The sequence below is a fragment of the Strix uralensis genome, unplaced genomic scaffold, assembly GCF_047716275.1.
Source record: "Strix uralensis isolate ZFMK-TIS-50842 unplaced genomic scaffold, bStrUra1 scaffold_35, whole genome shotgun sequence".
Taxonomy (NCBI): Eukaryota; Metazoa; Chordata; class Aves; order Strigiformes; family Strigidae; genus Strix; species Strix uralensis.
The window spans coordinates 1,636,553-1,654,800 of record NW_027436710.1 but is presented as its reverse complement, the minus strand read 5'-3'; positions in this window follow the sequence as shown (position 1 = coordinate 1,654,800).

Genomic DNA, 18,248 nt, shown 5'->3' with positions numbered 1-18,248 from the left:
GGCTCTGTGCTTTCTTTCGTCTGAACAAGTGTTACTGTTTTCTGCACAAAAGCGATTCTGCGAAGCAATGTGAACAGGCACAGAGAAGGTGCTAGCAGGGAATTCTCTGCCTGCCTTTCCCCAGTGCTCTGCAAGCTCTCCAGGACAACATAAAATCTGGGGCTCTGTGCTTTCTTTCGTTCTGAACAACTGTTACTGTTTTCTGCACAAAAGCGATTCTGCGAAGCAATGTGAACACTTCTGCTTCCCAGGCACAGAGAAGGTGCTAGCAGGGAATTCTCTGCCTGCCTTTCCCCAGTGCTCTGCAAGCTCTCCAGGACAACATAAAATCTGGGGCTCTGTGCTTTCTTTTGTTCTGAACAAGTGTTACTGTTTTCTGCACAAAAGCGATTCTGCGAAGCAATGTGAACAGGCACAGAGAAGGTGCTAGCAGGGAATTCTCTGCCTGCCTTTCCCCAGTGCTCTGCAAGCTCTCCAGGACAACATAAAATCTGGGGCTCTGTGCTTTCTTTTGTTCTGAACAAGTGTTAATGTTTTCTGCACAAAAGCGATTCTGCGAAGCAATATGAACACTTCTGTTTCCCAGGCACAGAGAAGGTGCTAGCAGGGAATTCTCTGCCTGCTTTTCCCCAGTGCTCTGCAAGCTCTCCAGGACAACATAAAATCTGGGGCTCTGTGCTTTCTTTCATTGTGAACAAGTGTTACTGTTTTCTGCACAAAAGCGATTCTGCGAAGCAATGTGAACACTTCTGCTTCCCAGGCACAGAGAAGGTGCTAGCAGGGAATTCTCTGCCTGCTTTTCCCCAGTGCTCTGCAAGCTCTCCAGGACAACATAAAATCTGGGGCTCTGTGCTTTCTTTTGTTCTGAACAAGTGTCACTGTTTTCTGCACAAAAGCGATTCTGCCAAGCAGTGTGAACAGGCACAGAAAAGGTGCTAGCAGGGAATTCTCTGCCTGCCTTTCCCCAGTGCTCTGCAAGTTCTCCAGGACAACAGCAAATCTGGGGCTCTGTGCTTTCTTTCGTTCTGAACAAGTGTTACTGTTTTCTGCACAAAAGCGATTCTGCGAAGCAATGTGAACACTTCTGTTTACCAGGCACAGAGAAGGTGCAAGCAGGGAATTCTCTGCCTGCTTTTCCCCAGTGCTCTGCAAGCTCTCCAGGACAACATAGAATCTGGGGCTCTGTGCTTTCTTTCGTTCTGAACAAGTGTTACTGTTTTCTGCACAAAAGTGATTCTGCGAAGCAATGTGAACATTTCTGCTTCCGAGGCACAGAGAAGGTGCTAGCAGGGAATTCTCTGCCTGCCTTTCCCCAGTGCTCTGCAAGCTCTCCAGGACAACATAGAATCTGGGGCTCTGTGCTTTCTTTCGTTCTGAACAAGTGTTACTGTTTTCTGCACAAAAGCGATTCTGCGAAGCAATGTGAACACTTCTGTTTCCCAGGAACAGAGAACGTGCTAGCAGGGAATTCTCTGCCTGCCTTTCCCCAGTGCTCTGCAAGCTCTCCAGGACAACATAAAATCTGGGGCTCTGTGCTTTCTTTTGTTCTGAACAAGTGTTACTGTTTTCTGCACAAAAGCGATTCTGCGAAGCAATGTGAACAGGCACAGAGAAGGTGCTAGCAGGGAATTCTCTGCCTGCCTTTCCCCAGTGCTCTGCAAGCTCTCCAGGACAACATAAAATCTGGGGCTCTGTGCTTTCTTTCGTTCTGAACAAGTGTTACTGTTTTCTGCACAAAAGCGATTCTGCGAAGCAATGTGAACACTTCTGTTTCCCAGGCACAGAGAAGGTGCTAGCAGGGAATTCTCTGCCTGCTTTTCCCCAGTGCTCTGCAAGCTCTCCAGGACAACATAGAATCTGGGGCTCTGTGCTTTCTTTCGTTCTGAACAAGTGTTACTGTTTTCTGCACAAAAGTGATTCTGCGAAGCAATGTGAACACTTCTGCTTCCCAGGCACAGAGAAGGTGCTAGCAGGGAATTCTCTGCCTGCCTTTCCCCAGTGCTCTGCAAGCTCTCCAGGACAACAGCAAATCTGGGGCTCTGTGCTTTCTTTCGTCTGAACAAGTGTTACTGTTTTCTGCACAAAAGCGATTCTGCGAAGCAATGTGAACAGGCACAGAGAAGGTGCTAGCAGGGAATTCTCTGCCTGCCTTTCCCCAGTGCTCTGCAAGCTCTCCAGGACAACATAAAATCTGGGGCTCTGTGCTTTCTTTCGTTCTGAACAAGTGTTACTGTTTTCTGCCCAAAAGCGATTCTGCGAAGCAATGTGAACACTTCTGTTTCCCAGGCACAGAGAAGGTGCTAGCAGGGAATTCTCTGCCTTCTTTTCCCCAGTGCTCTGCAAGCTCTCCAGGACAACATAAAATCTGGGGCTCTGTGCTTTCTTTCGTTCTGAACAATTGTTACTGTTTTCTGCACAAAAGCGATTCTGCCAAGCAATATGAACACTTCTGTTTCCCAGGAACAGAGAAGGTGCTAGCAGGGAATTCTCTGCCTGCTTTTCCCCAGTGCTCTGCAAGCTCTCCAGGACAACATAGAATCTGGGGCTCTGTGCTTTCTTTCGTTCTGAACAAGTGTTACTGTTTTCTGCACAAAAGCGATTCTGCGAAGCAATGTGAACACTTCTGTTTCCCAGGCACAGAGAAGGTGCTAGCAGGGAATTCTCTGCCTGCTTTTCCCCAGTGCTCTGCAAGCTCTCCAGGACAACATAGAATCTGGGGCTCTGTGCTTTCTTTCGTTCTGAACAAGTGTTACTGTTTTCTGCACAAAAGTGATTCTGCGAAGCAATGTGAACACTTCTGCTTCCCAGGCACAGAGAAGGTGCTAGCAGGGAATTCTCTGCCTGCCTTTCCCCAGTGCTCTGCAAGCTCTCCAGGACAACATAAAATCTGGGGCTCTGTGCTTTCTTTCGTTCTGAACAAGTGTTACTGTTTTCTGCACAAAAGCGATTCTGCGAAGCAATGTGAACACTTCTGTTTCCCAGGCACAGAGAAGGTGCTAGCAGGGAATTCTCTGCCTGCTTTTCCCCAGTGCTCTGCAAGCTCTCCAGGACAACATAGAATCTGGGGCTCTGTGCTTTCTTTCGTTCTGAACAAGTGTTACTGTTTTCTGCACAAAAGTGATTCTGCGAAGCAATGTGAACATTTCTGCTTCCCAGGCACAGAGAAGGTGCTAGCAGGGAATTCTCTGCCTGCCTTTCCCCAGTGCTCTGCAAGCTCTCCAGGACAACATAAAATCTGGGGCTCTGTGCTTTCTTTCGTCTGAACAAGTGTTACTGTTTTCTGCACAAAAGCGATTCTGCGAAGCAATGTGAACAGGCACAGAGAAGGTGCTAGCAGGGAATTCTCTGCCTGCCTTTCCCCAGTGCTCTGCAAGCTCTCCAGGACAACATAAAATCTGGGGCTCTGTGCTTTCTTTCGTTCTGAACAACTGTTACTGTTTTCTGCACAAAAGCGATTCTGCGAAGCAATGTGAACACTTCTGCTTCCCAGGCACAGAGAACGTGCTAGCAGGGAATTCTCTGCCTGCCTTTCCCCAGTGCTCTGCAAGCTCTCCAGGACAACATAAAATCTGGGGCTCTGTGCTTTCTTTTGTTCTGAACAAGTGTTACTGTTTTCTGCACAAAAGCGATTCTGCGAAGCAATGTGAACAGGCACAGAGAAGGTGCTAGCAGGGAATTCTCTGCCTGCCTTTCCCCAGTGCTCTGCAAGCTCTCCAGGACAACATAAAATCTGGGGCTCTGTGCTTTCTTTTGTTCTGAACAAGTGTTAATGTTTTCTGCACAAAAGCGATTCTGCGAAGCAATATGAACACTTCTGTTTCCCAGGCACAGAGAAGGTGCTAGCAGGGAATTCTCTGCCTGCTTTTCCCCAGTGCTCTGCAAGCTCTCCAGGACAACATAAAATCTGGGGCTCTGTGCTTTCTTTCATTGTGAACAAGTGTTACTGTTTTCTGCACAAAAGCGATTCTGCGAAGCAATGTGAACACTTCTGCTTCCCAGGCACAGAGAAGGTGCTAGCAGGGAATTCTCTGCCTGCTTTTCCCCAGTGCTCTGCAAGCTCTCCAGGACAACATAAAATCTGGGGCTCTGTGCTTTCTTTTGTTCTGAACAAGTGTTACTGTTTTCTGCACAAAAGCGATTCTGCCAAGCAGTGTGAACAGGCACAGAAAAGGTGCTAGCAGGGAATTCTCTGCCTGCCTTTCCCCAGTGCTCTGCAAGTTCTCCAGGACAACAGCAAATCTGGGGCTCTGTGCTTTCTTTCGTTCTGAACAAGTGTTACTGTTTTCTGCACAAAAGCGATTCTGCGAAGCAATGTGAACACTTCTGTTTCCCAGGAACAGAGAAGGTGCTAGCAGGGAATTCTCTGCCTGCTTTTCCCCAGTGCTCTGCAAGCTCTCCAGGACAACATAGAATCTGGGGCTCTGTGCTTTCTTTCGTTCTGAACAAGTGTTACTGTTTTCTGCACAAAAGTGATTCTGCGAAGCAATGTGAACATTTCTGCTTCCGAGGCACAGAGAAGGTGCTAGCAGGGAATTCTCTGCCTGCCTTTCCCCAGTGCTCTGCAAGCTCTCCAGGACAACATAGAATCTGGGGCTCTGTGCTTTCTTTCGTTCTGAACAAGTGTTACTGTTTTCTGCACAAAAGCGATTCTGCGAAGCAATGTGAACACTTCTGTTTCCCAGGAACAGAGAACGTGCTAGCAGGGAATTCTCTGCCTGCCTTTCCCCAGTGCTCTGCAAGCTCTCCAGGACAACATAAAATCTGGGGCTCTGTGCTTTCTTTTGTTCTGAACAAGTGTTACTGTTTTCTGCACAAAAGCGATTCTGCGAAGCAATGTGAACAGGCACAGAGAAGGTGCTAGCAGGGAATTCTCTGCCTGCCTTTCCCCAGTGCTCTGCAAGCTCTCCAGGACAACATAAAATCTGGGGCTCTGTGCTTTCTTTCGTTCTGAACAAGTGTTACTGTTTTCTGCACAAAAGCGATTCTGCGAAGCAATGTGAACACTTCTGTTTCCCAGGCACAGAGAAGGTGCTAGCAGGGAATTCTCTGCCTGCTTTTCCCCAGTGCTCTGCAAGCTCTCCAGGACAACATAGAATCTGGGGCTCTGTGCTTTCTTTCGTTCTGAACAAGTGTTACTGTTTTCTGCACAAAAGTGATTCTGCGAAGCAATGTGAACACTTCTGCTTCCCAGGCACAGAGAAGGTGCTAGCAGGGAATTCTCTGCCTGCCTTTCCCCAGTGCTCTGCAAGCTCTCCAGGACAACAGCAAATCTGGGGCTCTGTGCTTTCTTTCGTCTGAACAAGTGTTACTGTTTTCTGCACAAAAGCGATTCTGCGAAGCAATGTGAACAGGCACAGAGAAGGTGCTAGCAGGGAATTCTCTGCCTGCCTTTCCCCAGTGCTCTGCAAGCTCTCCAGGACAACATGAAATCTGGGGCTCTGTGCTTTCTTTCGTTCTGAACAAGTGTTACTGTTTTCTGCCCAAAAGCGATTCTGCGAAGCAATGTGAACACTTCTGTTTCCCAGGCACAGAGAAGGTGCTAGCAGGGAATTCTCTGCCTTCTTTTCCCCAGTGCTCTGCAAGCTCTCCAGGACAACATAAAATCTGGGGCTCTGTGCTTTCTTTCGTTCTGAACAATTGTTACTGTTTTCTGCACAAAAGCGATTCTGCGAAGCAATATGAACACTTCTGTTTCCCAGGAACAGAGAAGGTGCTAGCAGGGAATTCTCTGCCTGCTTTTCCCCAGTGCTCTGCAAGCTCTCCAGGACAACATAGAATCTGGGGCTCTGTGCTTTCTTTCGTTCTGAACAAGTGTTACTGTTTTCTGCACAAAAGCGATTCTGCGAAGCAATGTGAACACTTCTGTTTCCCAGGCACAGAGAAGGTGCTAGCAGGGAATTCTCTGCCTGCTTTTCCCCAGTGCTCTGCAAGCTCTCCAGGACAACATAGAATCTGGGGCTCTGTGCTTTCTTTCGTTCTGAACAAGTGTTACTGTTTTCTGCACAAAAGTGATTCTGCGAAGCAATGTGAACACTTCTGCTTCCCAGGCACAGAGAAGGTGCTAGCAGGGAATTCTCTGCCTGCCTTTCCCCAGTGCTCTGCAAGCTCTCCAGGACAACAGCAAATCTGGGGCTCTGTGCTTTCTTTCGTCTGAACAAGTGTTACTGTTTTCTGCACAAAAGCGATTCTGCGAAGCAATGTGAACAGGCACAGAGAAGGTGCTAGCAGGGAATTCTCTGCCTGCCTTTCCCCAGTGCTCTGCAAGCTCTCCAGGACAACATGAAATCTGGGGCTCTGTGCTTTCTTTCGTCTGAACAAGTGTTACTGTTTTCTGCCCAAAAGCGATTCTGCGAAGCAATGTGAACACTTCTGTTTCCCAGGCACAGAGAAGGTGCTAGCAGGGAATTCTCTGCCTTCTTTTCCCCAGTGCTCTGCAAGCTCTCCAGGACAACATAAAATCTGGGGCTCTGTGCTTTCTTTCGTTCTGAACAATTGTTACTGTTTTCTGCACAAAAGCGATTCTGCGAAGCAATATGAACACTTCTGTTTCCCAGGAACAGAGAAGGTGCTAGCAGGGAATTCTCTGCCTGCTTTTCCCCAGTGCTCTGCAAGCTCTCCAGGACAACATAGAATCTGGGGCTCTGTGCTTTCTTTCGTTCTGAACAAGTGTTACTGTTTTCTGCACAAAAGCGATTCTGCGAAGCAATGTGAACACTTCTGTTTCCCAGGCACAGAGAAGGTGCTAGCAGGGAATTCTCTGCCTGCTTTTCCCCAGTGCTCTGCAAGCTCTCCAGGACAACATAGAATCTGGGGCTCTGTGCTTTCTTTCGTTCTGAACAAGTGTTACTGTTTTCTGCACAAAAGTGATTCTGCGAAGCAATGTGAACACTTCTGCTTCCCAGGCACAGAGAAGGTGCTAGCAGGGAATTCTCTGCCTGCCTTTCCCCAGTGCTCTGCAAGCTCTCCAGGACAACATAAAATCTGGGGCTCTGTGCTTTCTTTCGTTCTGAACAAGTGTTACTGTTTTCTGCACAAAAGCGATTCTGCGAAGCAATGTGAACACTTCTGTTTCCCAGGCACAGAGAAGGTGCTAGCAGGGAATTCTCTGCCTGCTTTTCCCCAGTGCTCTGCAAGCTCTCCAGGACAACATAGAATCTGGGGCTCTGTGCTTTCTTTCGTTCTGAACAAGTGTTACTGTTTTCTGCACAAAAGCGATTCTGCGAAGCAATGTGAACAGGCACAGAGAAGGTGCTAGCAGGGAATTCTCTGCCTGCCTTTCCCCAGTGCTCTGCAAGCTCTCCAGGACAACATAAAATCTGGGGCTCTGTGCTTTCTTTCGTTCTGAACAACTGTTACTGTTTTCTGCACAAAAGCGATTCTGCGAAGCAATGTGAACACTTCTGCTTCCCAGGCACAGAGAACGTGCTAGCAGGGAATTCTCTGCCTGCCTTTCCCCAGTGCTCTGCAAGCTCTCCAGGACAACATAAAATCTGGGGCTCTGTGCTTTCTTTTGTTCTGAACAAGTGTTACTGTTTTCTGCACAAAAGCGATTCTGCGAAGCAATGTGAACAGGCACAGAGAAGGTGCTAGCAGGGAATTCTCTGCCTGCCTTTCCCCAGTGCTCTGCAAGCTCTCCAGGACAACATAAAATCTGGGGCTCTGTGCTTTCTTTTGTTCTGAACAAGTGTTAATGTTTTCTGCACAAAAGCGATTCTGCGAAGCAATATGAACACTTCTGTTTCCCAGGAACAGAGAAGGTGCTAGCAGGGAATTCTCTGCCTGCTTTTCCCCAGTGCTCTGCAAGCTCTCCAGGACAACATAAAATCTGGGGCTCTGTGCTTTCTTTCATTGTGAACAAGTGTTACTGTTTTCTGCACAAAAGCGATTCTGCGAAGCAATGTGAACACTTCTGCTTCCCAGGCACAGAGAAGGTGCTAGCAGGGAATTCTCTGCCTGCTTTTCCCCAGTGCTCTGCAAGCTCTCCAGGACAACATAAAATCTGGGGCTCTGTGCTTTCTTTTGTTCTGAACAAGTGTCACTGTTTTCTGCACAAAAGCGATTCTGCCAAGCAGTGTGAACAGGCACAGAAAAGGTGCTAGCAGGGAATTCTCTGCCTGCCTTTCCCCAGTGCTCTGCAAGTTCTCCAGGACAACAGCAAATCTGGGGCTCTGTGCTTTCTTTCGTTCTGAACAAGTGTTACTGTTTTCTGCACAAAAGCGATTCTGCGAAGCAATGTGAACACTTCTGTTTCCCAGGAACAGAGAAGGTGCTAGCAGGGAATTCTCTGCCTGCTTTTCCCCAGTGCTCTGCAAGCTCTCCAGGACAACATAGAATCTGGGGCTCTGTGCTTTCTTTCGTTCTGAACAAGTGTTACTGTTTTCTGCACAAAAGTGATTCTGCGAAGCAATGTGAACATTTCTGCTTCCGAGGCACAGAGAAGGTGCTAGCAGGGAATTCTCTGCCTGCCTTTCCCCAGTGCTCTGCAAGCTCTCCAGGACAACATAGAATCTGGGGCTCTGTGCTTTCTTTCGTTCTGAACAAGTGTTACTGTTTTCTGCACAAAAGCGATTCTGCGAAGCAATGTGAACACTTCTGTTTCCCAGGAACAGAGAACGTGCTAGCAGGGAATTCTCTGCCTGCCTTTCCCCAGTGCTCTGCAAGCTCTCCAGGACAACATAAAATCTGGGGCTCTGTGCTTTCTTTTGTTCTGAACAAGTGTTACTGTTTTCTGCACAAAAGCGATTCTGCGAAGCAATGTGAACAGGCACAGAGAAGGTGCTAGCAGGGAATTCTCTGCCTGCCTTTCCCCAGTGCTCTGCAAGCTCTCCAGGACAACATAAAATCTGGGGCTCTGTGCTTTCTTTCGTTCTGAACAATTGTTACTGTTTTCTGCACAAAAGCGATTCTGCGAAGCAATATGAACACTTCTGTTTCCCAGGAACAGAGAAGGTGCTAGCAGGGAATTCTCTGCCTGCTTTTCCCCAGTGCTCTGCAAGCTCTCCAGGACAACATAGAATCTGGGGCTCTGTGCTTTCTTTCGTTCTGAACAAGTGTTACTGTTTTCTGCACAAAAGCGATTCTGCGAAGCAATGTGAACACTTCTGTTTCCCAGGCACAGAGAAGGTGCTAGCAGGGAATTCTCTGCCTGCTTTTCCCCAGTGCTCTGCAAGCTCTCCAGGACAACATAGAATCTGGGGCTCTGTGCTTTCTTTCGTTCTGAACAAGTGTTACTGTTTTCTGCACAAAAGTGATTCTGCGAAGCAATGTGAACACTTCTGCTTCCCAGGCACAGAGAAGGTGCTAGCAGGGAATTCTCTGCCTGCCTTTCCCCAGTGCTCTGCAAGCTCTCCAGGACAACATAAAATCTGGGGCTCTGTGCTTTCTTTCGTTCTGAACAAGTGTTACTGTTTTCTGCACAAAAGCGATTCTGCGAAGCAATGTGAACACTTCTGTTTCCCAGGCACAGAGAAGGTGCTAGCAGGGAATTCTCTGCCTGCTTTTCCCCAGTGCTCTGCAAGCTCTCCAGGACAACATAGAATCTGGGGCTCTGTGCTTTCTTTCGTTCTGAACAAGTGTTACTGTTTTCTGCACAAAAGTGATTCTGCGAAGCAATGTGAACACTTCTGCTTCCCAGGCACAGAGAAGGTGCTAGCAGGGAATTCTCTGCCTGCCTTTCCCCAGTGCTCTGCAAGCTCTCCAGGACAACATAGAATCTGGGGCTCTGTGCTTTCTTTCGTTCTGAACAAGTGTTACTGTTTTCTGCACAAAAGCGATTCTGCGAAGCAATGTGAACACTTCTGTTTCCCAGGCACAGAGAAGGTGCTAGCAGGGAATTCTCTGCCTGCTTTTCCCCAGTGCTCTGCAAGCTCTCCAGGACAACATAGAATCTGGGGCTCTGTGCTTTCTTTCGTTCTGAACAAGTGTTACTGTTTTCTGCACAAAAGTGATTCTGCGAAGCAATGTGAACACTTCTGCTTCCCAGGCACAGAGAAGGTGCTAGCAGGGAATTCTCTGCCTGCCTTTCCCCAGTGCTCTGCAAGCTCTCCAGGACAACATAAAATCTGGGGCTCTGTGCTTTCTTTCGTTCTGAACAAGTGTTACTGTTTTCTGCACAAAAGCGATTCTGCGAAGCAATGTGAACACTTCTGTTTCCCAGGCACAGAGAAGGTGCTAGCAGGGAATTCTCTGCCTGCTTTTCCCCAGTGCTCTGCAAGCTCTCCAGGACAACATAGAATCTGGGGCTCTGTGCTTTCTTTCGTTCTGAACAAGTGTTACTGTTTTCTGCACAAAAGCGATTCTGCGAAGCAATGTGAACAGGCACAGAGAAGGTGCTAGCAGGGAATTCTCTGCCTGCCTTTCCCCAGTGCTCTGCAAGCTCTCCAGGACAACATAAAATCTGGGGCTCTGTGCTTTCTTTCGTTCTGAACAACTGTTACTGTTTTCTGCACAAAAGCGATTCTGCGAAGCAATGTGAACACTTCTGCTTCCCAGGCACAGAGAACGTGCTAGCAGGGAATTCTCTGCCTGCCTTTCCCCAGTGCTCTGCAAGCTCTCCAGGACAACATAAAATCTGGGGCTCTGTGCTTTCTTTTGTTCTGAACAAGTGTTACTGTTTTCTGCACAAAAGCGATTCTGCGAAGCAATGTGAACAGGCACAGAGAAGGTGCTAGCAGGGAATTCTCTGCCTGCCTTTCCCCAGTGCTCTGCAAGCTCTCCAGGACAACATAAAATCTGGGGCTCTGTGCTTTCTTTTGTTCTGAACAAGTGTTAATGTTTTCTGCACAAAAGCGATTCTGCGAAGCAATATGAACACTTCTGTTTCCCAGGAACAGAGAAGGTGCTAGCAGGGAATTCTCTGCCTGCTTTTCCCCAGTGCTCTGCAAGCTCTCCAGGACAACATAAAATCTGGGGCTCTGTGCTTTCTTTCATTGTGAACAAGTGTTACTGTTTTCTGCACAAAAGCGATTCTGCGAAGCAATGTGAACACTTCTGCTTCCCAGGCACAGAGAAGGTGCTAGCAGGGAATTCTCTGCCTGCTTTTCCCCAGTGCTCTGCAAGCTCTCCAGGACAACATAAAATCTGGGGCTCTGTGCTTTCTTTTGTTCTGAACAAGTGTCACTGTTTTCTGCACAAAAGCGATTCTGCCAAGCAGTGTGAACAGGCACAGAAAAGGTGCTAGCAGGGAATTCTCTGCCTGCCTTTCCCCAGTGCTCTGCAAGTTCTCCAGGACAACAGCAAATCTGGGGCTCTGTGCTTTCTTTCGTTCTGAACAAGTGTTACTGTTTTCTGCACAAAAGCGATTCTGCGAAGCAATGTGAACACTTCTGTTTCCCAGGAACAGAGAAGGTGCTAGCAGGGAATTCTCTGCCTGCTTTTCCCCAGTGCTCTGCAATCTCTCCAGGACAACATAGAATCTGGGGCTCTGTGCTTTCTTTCGTTCTGAACAAGTGTTACTGTTTTCTGCACAAAAGTGATTCTGCGAAGCAATGTGAACATTTCTGCTTCCGAGGCACAGAGAAGGTGCTAGCAGGGAATTCTCTGCCTGCCTTTCCCCAGTGCTCTGCAAGCTCTCCAGGACAACATAGAATCTGGGGCTCTGTGCTTTCTTTCGTTCTGAACAAGTGTTACTGTTTTCTGCACAAAAGCGATTCTGCGAAGCAATGTGAACACTTCTGTTTCCCAGGAACAGAGAACGTGCTAGCAGGGAATTCTCTGCCTGCCTTTCCCCAGTGCTCTGCAAGCTCTCCAGGACAACATAAAATCTGGGGCTCTGTGCTTTCTTTTGTTCTGAACAAGTGTTACTGTTTTCTGCACAAAAGCGATTCTGCGAAGCAATGTGAACAGGCACAGAGAAGGTGCTAGCAGGGAATTCTCTGCCTGCCTTTCCCCAGTGCTCTGCAAGCTCTCCAGGACAACATAAAATCTGGGGCTCTGTGCTTTCTTTCGTTCTGAACAAGTGTTACTGTTTTCTGCACAAAAGCGATTCTGCGAAGCAATGTGAACACTTCTGCTTCCCAGGCACAGAGAAGGTTCTAGCAGGGAATTCTCTGCCTGCCTGACCCAGTGCTCTGCAAGCTCTCCAGGACAACATAAAATCTGGGGCTCTGTGCTTTCTTTCGTTCTGAACAAGTGTTACTGTTTTCTGCACAAAAGCGATTCTGCGAAGCAATGTGAACACTTCTGTTTCCCAGGCACAGAGAAGGTGCTAGCAGGGAATTCTCTGCCTGCTTTTCCCCAGTGCTCTGCAAGCTCTCCAGGACAACATAGAATCTGGGGCTCTGTGCTTTCTTTCGTTCTGAACAAGTGTTACTGTTTTCTGCACAAAAGTGATTCTGCGAAGCAATGTGAACATTTCTGCTTCCGAGGCACAGAGAAGGTGCTAGCAGGGAATTCTCTGCCTGCCTTTCCCCAGTGCTCTGCAAGCTCTCCAGGACAACATAAAATCTGGGGCTCTGTGCTTTCTTTCGTCTGAACAAGTGTTACTGTTTTCTGCACAAAAGCGATTCTGCGAAGCAATGTGAACAGGCACAGAGAAGGTGCTAGCAGGGAATTCTCTGCCTGCCTTTCCCCAGTGCTCTGCAAGCTCTCCAGGACAACATAAAATCTGGGGCTCTGTGCTTTCTTTCATTCTGAACAAGTGTTACTGTTTTCTGCACAAAAGTGATTCTGCGAAGCAATGTGAACACTTCTGCTTCCCAGGCACAGAGAAGGTGCTAGCAGGGAATTCTCTGCCTGCCTTTCCCCAGTGCTCTGCAAGCTCTCCAGGACAACAGCAAATCTGGGGCTCTGTGCTTTCTTTCGTCTGAACAAGTGTTACTGTTTTCTGCACAAAAGCGATTCTGCGAAGCAATGTGAACAGGCACAGAGAAGGTGCTAGCAGGGAATTCTCTGCCTGCCTTTCCCCAGTGCTCTGCAAGCTCTCCAGGACAACATAAAATCTGGGGCTCTGTGCTTTCTTTCGTTCTGAACAAGTGTTACTGTTTTCTGCACAAAAGCGATTCTGCGAAGCAATGGGAACACTTCTGTTTCCCAGGCACAGAGAAGGTGCTAGCAGGGAATTCTCTGCCTGCTTTTCCCCAGTGCTCTGCAAGCTCTCCAGGACAACATAAAATCTGGGGCTCTGTGCTTTCTTTCGTTGTGAACAAGTGTTACTGTTTTCTGCACAAAAGCGATTTTGCGAAGCAATGTGAACACTTCTGTTTCCCAGGAACAGAGAAGGTGCTAGCAGGGAATTCTCTGCCTGCCTTTCCCCAGTGCTCTGCAAGCTCTCCAGGACAACATAAAATCTGGGGCTCTGTGCTTTCTTTTGTTCTGAACAAGTGTTACTGTTTTCTGCACAAAAGCGATTCTGCGAAGCAATGTGAACAGGCACAGAGAAGGTGCTAGCAGGGAATTCTCTGCCTGCCTTTCCCCAGTGCTCTGCAAGCTCTCCAGGACAACATAAAATCTGGGGCTCTGTGCTTTCTTTTGTTTTGAACAAGTGTTAATGTTTTCTGCACAAAAGCGATTCTGCGAAGCAATATGAACACTTCTGTTTCCCAGGAACAGAGAAGGTGCTAGCAGGGAATTCTCTGCCTGCTTTTCCCCAGTGCTCTGCAAGCTCTCCAGGACAACATAAAATCTGGGCTCTGTGCTTTCTTTCATTGTGAACAAGTGTTACTGTTTTCTGCACAAAAGCGATTCTGCGAAGCAATGTGAACACTTCTGCTTCCCAGGCACAGAGAAGGTGCTAGCAGGGAATTCTCTGCCTGCTTTTTCCCAGTGCTCTGCAAGCTCTCCAGGACAACATAAAATCTGGGGCTCTGTGCTTTCTTTTGTTCTGAACAAGTGTCACTGTTTTCTGCACAAAAGCGATTCTGCCAAGCAGTGTGAACAGGCACAGAAAAGGTGCTAGCAGGGAATTCTCTGCCTGCCTTTCCCCAGTGCTCTGCAAGTTCTCCAGGACAACAGCAAATCTGGGGCTCTGTGCTTTCTTTCGTTCTGAACAAGTGTTACTGTTTTCTGCACAAAAGCGATTCTGCGAAGCAATGTGAACACTTCTGTTTCCCAGGCACAGAGAAGGTGCTAGCAGGGAATTCTCTGCCTGCTTTTCCCCAGTGCTCTGCAAGCTCTCCAGGACAACATAGAATCTGGGGCTCTGTGCTTTCTTTCGTTCTGAACAAGTGTTACTGTTTTCTGCACAAAAGTGATTCTGCGAAGCAATGTGAACATTTCTGCTTCCGAGGCACAGAGAAGGTGCTAGCAGGGAATTCTCTGCCTGCCTTTCCCCAGTGCTCTGCAAGCTCTCCAGGACAACATAGAATCTGGGGCTCTGTGCTTTCTTTCGTTCTGAACAAGTGTTACTGTTTTCTGCACAAAAGCGATTCTGCGAAGCAATGTGAACACTTCTGTTTCCCAGGAACAGAGAACGTGCTAGCAGGGAATTCTCTGCCTGCCTTTCCCCAGTGCTCTGCAAGCTCTCCAGGACAACATAAAATCTGGGGCTCTGTGCTTTCTTTTGTTCTGAACAAGTGTTACTGTTTTCTGCACAAAAGCGATTCTGCGAAGCAATGTGAACAGGCACAGAGAAGGTGCTAGCAGGGAATTCTCTGCCTGCCTTTCCCCAGTGCTCTGCAAGCTCTCCAGGACAACATAAAATCTGGGGCTCTGTGCTTTCTTTCGTTCTGAACAAGTGTTACTGTTTTCTGCACAAAAGCGATTCTGCGAAGCAATGTGAACACTTCTGTTTCCCAGGCACAGAGAAGGTGCTAGCAGGGAATTCTCTGCCTGCTTTTCCCCAGTGCTCTGCAAGCTCTCCAGGACAACATAGAATCTGGGGCTCTGTGCTTTCTTTCGTTCTGAACAAGTGTTACTGTTTTCTGCACAAAAGTGATTCTGCGAAGCAATGTGAACACTTCTGCTTCCCAGGCACAGAGAAGGTGCTAGCAGGGAATTCTCTGCCTGCCTTTCCCCAGTGCTCTGCAAGCTCTCCAGGACAACAGCAAATCTGGGGCTCTGTGCTTTCTTTCGTCTGAACAAGTGTTACTGTTTTCTGCACAAAAGCGATTCTGCGAAGCAATGTGAACAGGCACAGAGAAGGTGCTAGCAGGGAATTCTCTGCCTGCCTTTCCCCAGTGCTCTGCAAGCTCTCCAGGACAACATAAAATCTGGGGCTCTGTGCTTTCTTTCGTTCTGAACAAGTGTTACTGTTTTCTGCCCAAAAGTGATTCTGCGAAGCAATGTGAACACTTCTGTTTCCCAGGCACAGAGAAGGTGCTAGCAGGGAATTCTCTGCCTTCTTTTCCCCAGTGCTCTGCAAGCTCTCCAGGACAACATAAAATCTGGGGCTCTGTGCTTTCTTTCGTTCTGAACAATTGTTACTGTTTTCTGCACAAAAGCGATTCTGCCAAGCAATATGAACACTTCTGTTTCCCAGGAACAGAGAAGGTGCTAGCAGGGAATTCTCTGCCTGCTTTTCCCCAGTGCTCTGCAAGCTCTCCAGGACAACATAGAATCTGGGGCTCTGTGCTTTCTTTCGTTCTGAACAAGTGTTACTGTTTTCTGCACAAAAGCGATTCTGCGAAGCAATGTGAACACTTCTGTTTCCCAGGCACAGAGAAGGTGCTAGCAGGGAATTCTCTGCCTGCTTTTCCCCAGTGCTCTGCAAGCTCTCCAGGACAACATAGAATCTGGGGCTCTGTGCTTTCTTTCGTTCTGAACAAGTGTTACTGTTTTCTGCACAAAAGTGATTCTGCGAAGCAATGTGAACACTTCTGCTTCCCAGGCACAGAGAAGGTGCTAGCAGGGAATTCTCTGCCTGCCTTTCCCCAGTGCTCTGCAAGCTCTCCAGGACAACATAAAATCTGGGGCTCTGTGCTTTCTTTCGTTCTGAACAAGTGTTACTGTTTTCTGCACAAAAGCGATTCTGCGAAGCAATGTGAACACTTCTGTTTCCCAGGCACAGAGAAGGTGCTAGCAGGGAATTCTCTGCCTGCTTTTCCCCAGTGCTCTGCAAGCTCTCCAGGACAACATAGAATCTGGGGCTCTGTGCTTTCTTTCGTTCTGAACAAGTGTTACTGTTTTCTGCACAAAAGTGATTCTGCGAAGCAATGTGAACATTTCTGCTTCCGAGGCACAGAGAAGGTGCTAGCAGGGAATTCTCTGCCTGCCTTTCCCCAGTGCTCTGCAAGCTCTCCAGGACAACATAAAATCTGGGGCTCTGTGCTTTCTTTCATCTGAACAAGTGTTACTGTTTTCTGCACAAAAGCGATTCTGCGAAGCAATGTGAACAGGCACAGAGAAGGTGCTAGCAGGGAATTCTCTGCCTGCCTTTCCCCAGTGCTCTGCAAGCTCTCCAGGACAACATAAAATCTGGGGCTCTGTGCTTTCTTTCGTTCTGAACAAGTGTTAATGTTTTCTGCACAAAAGCGATTCTGCGAAGCAATGTGAACACTTCTGCTTCCCAGGCACAGAGAAGGTGCTAGCAGGGAATTCTCTGCCTGCTTTTCCCCAGTGCTCTGCAAGCTCTCCAGGACAACATAAAATCTGGGGCTCTGTGCTTTCTTTCGTTCTGAACAAGTGTTATTGTTTTCTGCACAAAAGCGATTCTGCGAAGCAATGTGAAGACGTCTGCTTCCCAGGCACAGAGAAGGTGCTAGCAGGGAATTCTCTGCCTGCCTTTCCCCAGTGCTCTGCAAGCTCTCCAGGACAACATAAAATCTGGGGCTCTGTGCTTTCTTTCGTTCTGAACAAGTGTTACTGTTTTCTGCACAAAAGCGATTCTGCGAAGCAATGGGAACACTTCTGTTTCCCAGGCACAGAGAAGGTGCTAGCAGGGAATTCTCTGCCTGCTTTTCCCCAGTGCTCTGCAAGCTCTCCAGGACAACATAAAATCTGGGGCTCTGTGCTTTCTTTCGTTGTGAACAAGTGTTACTGTTTTCTGCAGAAAAGCGATTCTGCGAAGCAATGTGAACACTTCTGTTTCCCAGGCACAGAGAAGGTGCTAGCAGGGAATTCTCTGCCTGCCTTTCCCCAGTGCTCTGCAAGCTCTCCAGGACAACATAAAATCTGGGGCTCTGTGCTTTCTTTTGTTCTGAACAAGTGTTACTGTTTTCTGCACAAAAGCGATTCTGCCAAGCAGTGTGAACAGGCACAGAAAAGGTGCTAGCAGGGAATTCTCTGCCTGCCTTTCCCCAGTGCTCTGCAAGCTCTCCAGGACAACAGCAAATCTGGGGCTCTGTGCTTTCTTTCGTTCTGAACAAGTGTTACTGTTTTCTGCACAAAAGCGATTCTGCGAAGCAATGTGAACACTTCTGTTTCCCAGGAACAGAGAACGTGCTAGCAGGGAATTCTCTGCCTGCCTTTCCCCAGTGCTCTGCAAGCTCTCCAGGACAACATAAAATCTGGGGCTCTGTGCTTTCTTTTGTTCTGAACAAGTGTTACTGTTTTCTGCACAAAAGCGATTCTGCGAAGCAATGTGAACAGGCACAGAGAAGGTGCTAGCAGGGAATTCTCTGCCTGCCTTTCCCCAGTGCTCTGCAAGCTCTCCAGGACAACATAAAATCTGGGGCTCTGTGCTTTCTTTCGTTCTGACCAAGTGTTACTGTTTTCTGCACAAAAGCGATTCTGCGAAGCAATGTGAACACTTCTGTTTCCCAGGCACAGAGAAGGTGCTAGCAGGGAATTCTCTGCCTGCTTTTCCCCAGTGCTCTGCAAGCTCTCCAGGACAACATAGAATCTGGGGCTCTGTGCTTTCTTTCGTTCTGAACAAGTGTTACTGTTTTCTGCACAAAAGTGATTCTGCGAAGCAATGTGAACACTTCTGCTTCCCAGGAACAGAGAAGGTGCTAGCAGGGAATTCTCTGCCTGCCTTTCCCCAGTGCTCTGCAAGCTCTCCAGGACAACAGCAAATCTGGGGCTCTGTGCTTTCTTTCGTCTGAACAAGTGTTACTGTTTTCTGCACAAAAGCGATTCTGCGAAGCAATGTGAACAGGCACAGAGAAGGTGCTAGCAGGGAATTCTCTGCCTGCCTTTCCCCAGTGCTCTGCAAGCTCTCCAGGACAACATAAAATCTGGGGCTCTGTGCTTTCTTTCGTTCTGAACAAGTGTTACTGTTTTCTGCACAAAAGCGATTCTGCGAAGCAATGGGAACACTTCTGTTTCCCAGGCACAGAGAAGGTGCTAGCAGGGAATTCTCTGCCTGCTTTTCCCCAGTGCTCTGCAAGCTCTCCAGGACAACATAAAATCTGGGGCTCTGTGCTTTCTTTCGT